The sequence below is a fragment of the Panthera pardus genome, unplaced genomic scaffold (genome assembly GCF_024362965.1).
Source record: "Panthera pardus isolate Hobbes unplaced genomic scaffold, ASM2436296v1 HiC_scaffold_12, whole genome shotgun sequence".
NCBI classification, from domain to species: domain Eukaryota; kingdom Metazoa; phylum Chordata; class Mammalia; order Carnivora; family Felidae; genus Panthera; species Panthera pardus.
The window spans coordinates 76,378,314-76,387,936 of NW_026526677.1; the positions used below are offsets into that span (position 1 = coordinate 76,378,314).

The following is a 9,623-nucleotide window of genomic DNA, read 5'->3' on the forward strand; positions in this document are numbered from 1 at the left end:
AGCCCGGAGCCCGTTTCAGATTCTGTGTCTCCCTCTCTCTCTGACCCTCCCCTGTTCATGCTCTGTCTCTCTCTGTCTCAAAAATAAATAAACGTTAAAAAAAAATTAAAAAAAAAGAGTACATATATATATATGTACATAAATATGTAAATATATACTTTAAAAATATAATATCTAATATATATTTATAAATATATAAAAATTATATATAATTGTACATATAATTATGTATTACAATATATTATATACTTTTAAAGTATATATAATTACATATAATGTGTATATATATATATATATATGTTATATATATAATTTTTAAAAGGTATTGACGGGAATAAGGAAGTGAGGACTTGAATGGTCAAAATCCCCAAAGAGAAGGAAAAAGAGAATTTGGTCTTATATTTGGGGTCAGTTTTCCCTTCCAGATATTTTCCAGATATCTGCCAAGAAGCTGAGCAGAGCTGCAGTAGTTACTTCGATAAAGAAAGTTAAAAATTGGAATTAAGAGCCCATCAGGGTAGAAGGACCCTGATAAACACACTGAGAAGCAACACACTAGGAGCAAAGATGAACTGGAAACACTGGTCATCACAGACTGAGGCACATTTCAGATCAGCTTAATCTTTTTTTTTAATTAAAAAAATGTTTAATGTTTATTTATTTTTTGGAAAGAAAGAGAAACAGAGCGTGAACAGGGGAGGAGTAGAGAGAGAGAGAGAGGCACAGAATCAGAAGCAGGCTCCAGGCTCTGAGCTGTCAGCACAGAGCCCGACACAGGGCTAGAACCCATGAACCGTGAGATCATGACCTGAGCCAAAGTTGGACGCTTAACCGACTGAGCCACCTAGGTGCCCCTTAATTTTTTTTAATGTTTATTTATTTTTGAGAGAGAGAGGCAGAGAGAGTGAGCAGGGGAGGGGCAGAGAGAGACAGAGACACAGAATCCAAAGCAAGCTCTGGGCTCTGTGCTGGCAGCACAGAGCCCGACACAGGGCTTGAACTCACGAGCCGTGAGATCATGATCTGAAGTCAGATGCTCAGCTGACTGAGTCACCAGGGCGCCCCAGATCACCTTAATCTCGTTATCGATTAACCTGATCTGTTTCTCTCTTAGCTGCCTTCAGAAGCAGAAGCAAGTCCTCTCTGGAGAATGATAACATCATCTAGCACCTTGAAATACCTCTACCAATCATTGTCCACCCACAATTACTAGCACTCAATCCAAAATCGTCAGACAGACCAAGAGGAAAGAACAAAAACGGTCAAAGCCAAGAGAAAAATTGACAGGAGAAGTAAACCAGTAGGAAACCCAACTATTGGAGTTATCAGACATGGACTTTAATATATAAAATGGGGTAATAATAGTACCTACTGAATGAGTTTGTACATGTTTAACGTTCAGAATAATTCCTGGTGCATAGTAAGCTTAATATAGCTGCTTGTTAAATATTAAAGAAATATTTAGGAATCATGGGGGTTCTATAGGGGGAAAATATCAGTCATCCATTCAGCAGACACTTCATCAAGTAAGGACTGTGCTAGGTTCTATGGATACAGATAGGAAGAAGACCCTGACCTCAAGATGCTCACAGTTAGATGAAGATAGAAATTTCTCAGCGTGGGAGGATCTTATAAGGCTGTTCTAATGAAAAGAGGGAAAAGAAAAATCGTAGTATAGGGGACGAATGGATCTCAATAACTGGAATATAGAGGTAACTAATGTGGTGGTCACTGGGGCCAGGGAAATGGCCAGCTGCAGTGTGATGCCTCCCCAAAGACTTTGGGCATCATCTCCCATTCTTGAGGCAGCTATGACAGTTATGGCAGAAAACAGAGGCCCACAGAGGTTAGGGGATTTGGTCCGGGTCAAAGAAGAGTTGGGATTGGGATCAGGATAGCCTCCTGAGTGCTCTGTTCCTTTCTCCATTATGGTACTCTTGCAGAATATGGGACTCAGGTCAAAGTGAAGGAAAGGCACATATAGCAAGAATCTCTCCAATTGTTTTCTCCTTTATTGCCCCGGCATCCCAGACCCAGCTCCTGAAAGGCTAGGACCCAGACTTCTTCCCAGTTGAGGGTCCGCATATGTGAGGATCCCTGCCTGAGCCTCCTTCCAAGCAGGAACCTCTCGGACGGGACCTACGGCTATGTTCCAGGAGGCCAGGTGTTAGAGCCGTTGACCCTCTGCAGCTCGCTTCAGTTTCACAGAATGTTCCCGCAGTCCGATGGCTATTGGAACACAGACCTGGGCCCCTGGATCTTTCCCTACTAGTTTGCTGCTTGAAGGAATGGCCAGACCGCAGCTGCCAATTTGTGGCCTCCGAGGCTCAGAGACTCCCTTCTTCCTGGCCCATGTGACCTTTCCCATATCTGTCTCCACTTGCTCTTGGCTTCTTCACTTGGAAAAAAAGGGGGAAAAAAGAAAGAAAAAAACAAAGGCTCTGCCCAGGGAACTGTGCTCCAAAGGAGGACAGGACAGCTCACCATGGCACCATGGCGCACCTGGCCAGGGTAAGAACAACACGTCCCAGAGTGGCACTGGTGGAAAGTTAAGCCTATTTTGAGTAGATGCCTGCTGTACCTATGAGATAATCTTCCCCCGTGGGGCCAATGCCAACCCCTTCCAGGTAGCGAAATGTCAGCCAGAGGGCTGAGCTGGAGGAAGCTCTCCTCGGATGGCAGGTGGGAGGTGGCTCCAGGGTGGGCGGATGGAAAGGAAGAGTCATCTTGCCTCTATTTATGATACGACAGTAATATGAGCCAGAGGAACAGAAGAAATGCCATGTGAGGTCACACACATGACCCACCTATACCAGCCTCTCTGACATCTGTTCCTAGGGACTTGCTGGCCACGAGCCGTGTCATGAGTCAATGGTGCTTTCCCACACAACCTGGGGGACTCCAGGCTTCGAATCCCATCCTCACTGCTTCCCTGCTCCCCGGCATGAATCCTGACCTCTCTGAGGTTCAATTTCCATCCTGTGAAATGAATATTAAGATACTTGCCCTGCTGACTTCATAAGATTCTTCTGAGGGCCAAAAACCCCTTGAGTTTGTATGAAGGCCCTCGGGAAACTGGGAAGCAGTGATCTGGGTGGTAGACCAGCTGCCCGTCTACAAACTGTCTGTTGCTGAGTCCACGGAGGAGCTTGTGCCAAAATGTAAATCAGTGCTCACTAAACACACGGTTTAGATCAGAGGACAGTTTGTTTACAGAAAGACTTCCTCACCGAAGGAGGCAGTGCTGGGAGAGTTCTTTATCTCACCGTGGATCTGCACTTTGACTAGAACTGCTGTGAGCACTGTATGTGTGGGTATGTCTCCCCTCAAATGCCCTTGTCCCACCACCCGGCTCTCTCCTGGCCCCATAGCCTCGCCCCCTATCAAAAGCCTGTTCAGTTTTCAAGACGCGGCTCAAGCATCCCCCATGCAGATCCCCACAGCAGAGCCTGTCCCCTCTTCCTTGGGCCTCCACTGGATGGCAATTATGAAGGCAAGATCTGTTCCCCATGCGGCTGGGACATTCTTGAGGTCACGTTCATCTCTAAGACTGGGGCACCGTGTATTTGTCAAGTAAAAAAGGTTAAAAAAAACATGAGGGGCACCTGGGTGGCCTAGTCGGTTAAGCGTCCGACTTCGGCTCAGGTCATGATCTCACGGTTCGTGAGTTCGAGCCCCGTGTTGGCCTCTGTGCTGACAGCTCGGAGCCTGGAGCCTGCTCCGGATTCTGTGTCTCCCTCTCTCTCTGCCCCTCCCCTGCTCATGTTCTGTCTCTGTCTCTCTCAAAAATAACTAAACATTTAAAAACAAAACAAAACGAAACAAACAAAAAAAATGAGGTGTAGCTGCCTCTCTGCCCGTTTCGTAGGTGGGTGCCATTAAATCTGTTCAAGAGTCTCAACAGGCGCCAGGTGTGGTGGTTGAGATGCAGTCCCACCTGGAGGCCTTTGAAATGGAAAGATTCTGTGGAGCTTTATTCACTCCATACACAGTTACTCGTCACCTGCCATGTGCCAGGCATGGCGTAGGCATTGGAGATACAACTATGAACTAAGTGCAGTATCTGCCCTCTAGAACCTGCAGTACATAGTCTAGATAGGTTGGTACTAGCTTGTAGAATTTGGAGGAAGGCCTGTCTTTGGTGCCTGGAAGCCCATCACTGGCACATCCACCCTCGATGTCAAGCTAGCTCGCCTCTCTGTAGGCTGAGTGTTAATAGCACGGTGTTGATCCAAGTCTTGCTTTCCGAAGAATCCCTCAGGGGCTCACCTGCAGGTAAGAAAGAGGACTGCTATTTAGAAAGGAGGGAAGGGAGAGGTAAGGGTCAAGGAAGGGAAAAGAAAAAAGGCAGAGAGGAAGGGGAGCAGCCTGACTTTCTCAAGCCACTTTCCCTCGATCTACTTGGTACCCCGTGTCCTATCTCTAGAAGCAGCCTCTGTACTTTTTGGTCCCTCCCTCCTTTGGGCCACCTCCCTCTGCATACAGTTTAGGTCACTACGGCACTTACCGAGCTCCTTTATAATTGTTTATATGTCTGCTCCTCCTCCCGAGCTGTGAGCAAGTCCCATTCTTTTTATCTTTTGCCCAGAATGTTTGTTTCTTGAGTAAATGAATACATTATCTCCATTTAGACAAATGAAGGCTCAGGTTCAGAAACAGTGTCCTGCCTACTGTCCTAGCTCACAGGCAGAGCTAAGGCACAGCTAAACCTTCTGTCTCCAGCCCTGGGCTCTCTCCCTGAGGCCCAGCCACACCAGCAGGATGGCCCTGGGGACTATAATTAGAAAGTCACTTCTCTAGATCAACTTTCCTGTTCCGAGAAGTAGAAGCAGAGACCTAAAGGGGACAGTGGCCTGTGTTGCGAAAGTTGGAAAATAATGGCACCGTGGGGGCCTGGGTGGAGTTCTCCAGCCTCCGGGTCAGCAAATCTGAAGTCACTCTTGACATCTTCTTCCCCTTCACAAGTCACCCAGTTTCGAATTATTACTGAAGCCAATGGATTCTGCCTCCTTAATACTTCGGATTTGTCCCAATTGCCATCGTCACCGAATCCATTCAGGCTTCTAACTACTCGTCCTCCCCACTAATGACCTCCGCTGTTTATCTTCCATGCTGCAGCCAGACTGTTCTTTCTAGAACATAAGGGCAGTCAGGCTCCTTCCCTCACTGAAACCTTCCCGTGGTTCCCAGTGTCCCAGCAAGGAATCTGTGTCTTTTGCTTCTGACTCCTCACCTCTTTTTACCTCTCACTCCTGCTCTCAGGGAGTTCCCCAGGCTACTTTCTTCATGACCAACTGCAGCCTTGAAAATCCTCTCACTCTGCTCTAGGGGTCCCCAGCTTCAGTCCTTAGGCCTTGGAACCAGATCTTTCTCGGACCAGTCCCTTCGAGCTGATGAACTGGCTGCACATCTGGCTTTGGTTGTCATTGCTGACTCTCCCTGTTGCCTCTGACAACCCCTGTGGGTGGTCCAACAGCGTCCCCATCCCTACCTTCATCCCCACCCCACTCTGGCCCTCTAGTTGCTGGTCTGGGTCTGAACGTTTCAGCTCCCACTGGTCTGGAAGGGTAATCAGAATGAATGAATGAGTGAATGAATGAATGAGTGAATGAATGAATGAGTGAATTTCCATACCTCTACTTTCTGCTCAGACACCCAGGGTCCTCGTCCTATGTTGTGGTTCTCAGACACATCCTGATGCACTTTCCCTTACCCCAGGCCTCATCTCCCCGAAGTGGCTTGTTCTCCAAAATAATCTCTATCCCCAAACCAAAATTTCTCTCCCCATCAGGGTGGCTGACATGGAGAAAGGGTATAATCATGGGCCTCAACAGGCATGGAGTTCGGTCATCTCTTCACATCTCTTAACCCCATCTCTCAACTCCTTGAAGCTCGTCAGTTAATGGTTTCTCCCTTCCAGAGCTGTGTGAAGCCAGGTGAGATCATAAATGTAACAGCCCTCTGTATAAAAGCTCAAGGCCCAGAGAAAAGCTGAAATTGTGGGAGATGGCATTTCTGAGCAAGGCTTTCCTCCATCCGGATGCCCTAGACCCTCCTATCTTCCTGAACTGAAGACCACCGACCCACTGCTTCTTTTCTGCTTTTCTCAATCCCTATGCCCAAACTGGGATTCGTAATATAGCCATCCCCATCAGAGCTGCTGATGGAGCGGGTCCTCGCGGCAAGGCTGTCCTAGGCTTACACTAAGGCACTTGGCCTTAATGTCTCCTACGTGATCCTTGGAACATCTTTCTGAGTCAGGCAGAGCAAGTGTTGATATCCCCATTCTACGGCTAAGGACACCAAGTTCAGAAATGTGGAAATACTTGTTCATGATCACAGAACTGAATGGCAGAATCAGGGTTCAATGCCAGGTTTTTTGAGCCTAAAACCATGTCGTTGCCCCTTGTAGAAGGTAATGTAATGGGCCAGGGGCCCTCATACCTTCACTCATTCCCTTCCTTCCTTCCTTCCTTCCTTCCTTCCTTCCTTCCTTCTTTCCATTTATTGGAATGCTGGGAATACAAAGGGACAGGCTTGGAGGCATGGGACTTAATCCAAGCTGAGGAGAGCTGTCATTGATGGAGACACAGACCACACAAAGGACTTCGGGGTCCCAGGGCAGGGAGCTGGCATTCTACTGTGTCTGGAGACAGAAACGTGCATCTTTCAAATAGACACATAAGCCTTATCCAAATAAACAATAAATGTGCAAGGGGAGGGAAGCAATCATCACCTCTAAAGGAGAACGTGCTTCAATTTGCCTGTCTTGTATTAGACGCTGTTCAAACTCAACGTGGAAAGCTCCTGGGGGTGAAAAAGACAGCAGGTGCCCACTTCCAGTACTTTCTCCCCAGGCCTGTCAGCAATAGCATTGGAGGATGAGTGACATCTCTCCCGTGGGCTAACCGGAGGGGTCTAGACCTGTCCCAACAGCGCCTGCAGAAGAGACTGGGGTAGGCTTGTGCAGACACATTCAGGCCAGCTCCAGGCACCTCTTAACGATGAGTCCACCAGGCACCAAAGGGAGGGACCAGCTCAGAAGTTCTCCTTTTCCGAGGAATCTCCCAGCACCACCTCAGCCCCGGCCCCCTCCACACTCACTCCCCTGCAGCCCTGAGAGCCTCCCCCACTTGGCTGGCTGGCTGGGTGGCTGACGTGAAGCCCTCAGCCTGTGTGAGCCAGTGTCCCCTGTCTCCTTTATACTCGGTTCTAAGGGGGCCCGGGAAGAGCAGCACTAGCCCCGGACCAGTCACGCACCAGCTTCACTTCGCTACGCTGGCATCTGTTTCCCCAGCTGTAAACTCACGGAAAGTCTAAGCCTACCCGGCTGGTCTCCCCGGGCTGTGGTGAAGCTGAGGTGAGATCATGCAAGTGACAGAGTTGTGCAAATTCTGGGTCTACGCTGTCGCTGCTTATCGGCATTATGGTGCTCACTGCCCGGTTTGGGCCAGGAGACCCAGGGGTACATGCGGGTGGAGTGTGGAGACAATTTGCAGGAAATAAGTCATAAGGGTCATCCGGATGCAAGGATTAAAATGTCCCTGACTGCCATCTCGGGGAGAGAGGGAACAGGTGGGTGTCCTCTCAGAGACGTATGCAATAGGGCATTTCCAGCCGCCCTTTCTGGAGGAAGAGAGATGTCATAGAAGCCCCGCGGTAACCAGTTCCCTGCCCGCCCCCATGCTGCCAAGTGCAGTCCATGTGCCCAGGAACAGCACCTGCACTCCCAGCTGACACCAATCAGTTCTCAACCCAAGTTTGGCAGCTCAGCACAATCACTAAATGGCTGGGACGAGCTCATGTTTCCGAGCCTCCCGGAAGGGGACTCACAAAGGGAAGGAGGCTAAGAACCATTCCCATGCCCCTGGGTTTCCATTTCCAGGGCTGGGCCCACCTTAACTACTAGAATAGGGTCCGTCTATATAGTAGGTAAGGCCCCCCAGTGTAAGAGGACCTAGAAATATCAGCTAATTCCATAGGTCGTGGGGCCAGCTTTATGAGCCACGCCAAAGTGGATGGATTCAAAGACCAACTCAAAGCAGGCTTACGTTCAAATACAAGTAGGATCTCCTAGAAAAGCAGGCTCAGTATTCAGGTTCTAGGGTAACATACGCTTGGACTCAAATTCTAAGCCATCTATTCCCAATTCGGGGGATCTAGAGCCACTTTTCCATCTGCCAAAGAGTAAAAGTAGTACTACTAACCCTTTGGGCTTTTGGGAAGAATGAATGAAATGATGGAGGTACCTGACAAGTAGCTGGTATTCAATAAAATCATGTGGTTGTAAAATCCTTGATGCTTTCACTCTAGAAAGGAGATTAAACCAGGCCCAAGAGTGTAATCATTTCTCATAAGAACATTCATCCAATTGCCCAAGCTAGAGTCCCAGGCATCACCCTTGACCTCTCCCTCATTCTCATCCACCAAGGCCACTTTGCTGGGTCTAGCTCCCAAAGGTCTTTCCTATCTGTTCCCTTTTCAAGACCTCAAACCAATTCAAGCCATTACTGTGCCACCTATATGGCAAGATCAGCCTCTTTGTTGATTAGTTGATTCATCAAAGGCAGGTGCCCTTAATAATGAGAGTTCGTGATATGAGGTAAGCAGTGTTCCCAGAGGGAACAAAACGATGTGGTCCTAGGGCAGCACTGCCCTAGGTAAATGCACCATCTCAAGTAGACTTGTTGAAATTGCTGACCATGGCTTGAGGTCTCCTTAACTTCTGGGATAAGAGGCTCTTTATGGTCTGGTTCCTGCTTGTCTCTCTGGTTTTTCCCTCTTGAGTCTCCCAACGTGATACATTGGCACGAAACAGAATTATTTTCTCCTTGCTGGACAAGCCATGCTCTCTCTCTTTATACATGTTCCCTCAACTTTTACTACCTTTCACTTCTTCACCTGGGAAAGCCTACTCATCCTTTGGGCTCAGCTGAGGAGTCACTTCCTCTGGGAAGCTCCCTTTGGCTTCACCTACCCTTCACCCCTCACCTCAAGGATAGGTGAGGTACCCCTCTCCTCAGCTACCAGGACATCCCTTTAAATATTTTATAACCCTTGTCACACTCGGTGGCCATTAACTTTTTGCTTGTCGGTCTCCTGCTATAGACGGTGAGCCCCCTGAGAACAGGGATACATCTTATTAATCCTGGTTTGTGTACCACCCTCAGGGGGGTGGGACAGGTGCTGCTAACCGTGTCTCATGAAATCACTAAGTTTGGGGAAGAGCACAACAGTTCTTTTAGAATTCCTGCCAAGGGCTGCCTTCTTGAGGTGCCTTAGAACCTCTGCTTATTTTTGTAACGAGAGGTCAGTGGGCAACAGTGACCCACTGTGAGTTTATAGCCCAAATGACTTCTCTAGAGTAGTCTAGACAGAGATTGGACGGATTTGAGGCTCCATTTCAGCTTTGTAACGTTGGGTCTATTTCTAATTTGCCCTTCTTTCTAGGCCATAGCTGTGGAAATGGCAACTGGAAGCCTACGGTGTTTCACAGGTTCCCTTCTCCTCAGCATGGCAAGATTGTTGAGGTCTGCTTAAGTTCTCAGCCCCTGAGGATGCTTTCTCCTGGTGATCAGCATGACTCCTTGCTATTCAGAAGTAGACAAGTGCTTTGAGAAGAA

At 48.2% G+C, this 9,623-nt stretch overlaps 1 long non-coding RNA gene across 1 annotated transcript; it reads right to left on the bottom strand.

Moving 5' to 3' along the window:
• Nucleotides 1-3,955: 3,955 nt before the first annotated feature.
• LOC109267367 (uncharacterized) lies at nt 3,956-4,716 on the bottom strand. The gene is made up of 2 exons (XR_002080069.2): nt 4,508-4,716; nt 3,956-4,269 (listed from the first exon to the last, which is right to left on the bottom strand). It is a non-coding gene; the product is annotated as an uncharacterized LOC109267367 (long non-coding RNA).
• Nucleotides 4,717-9,623: the final 4,907 nt, after the last annotated feature.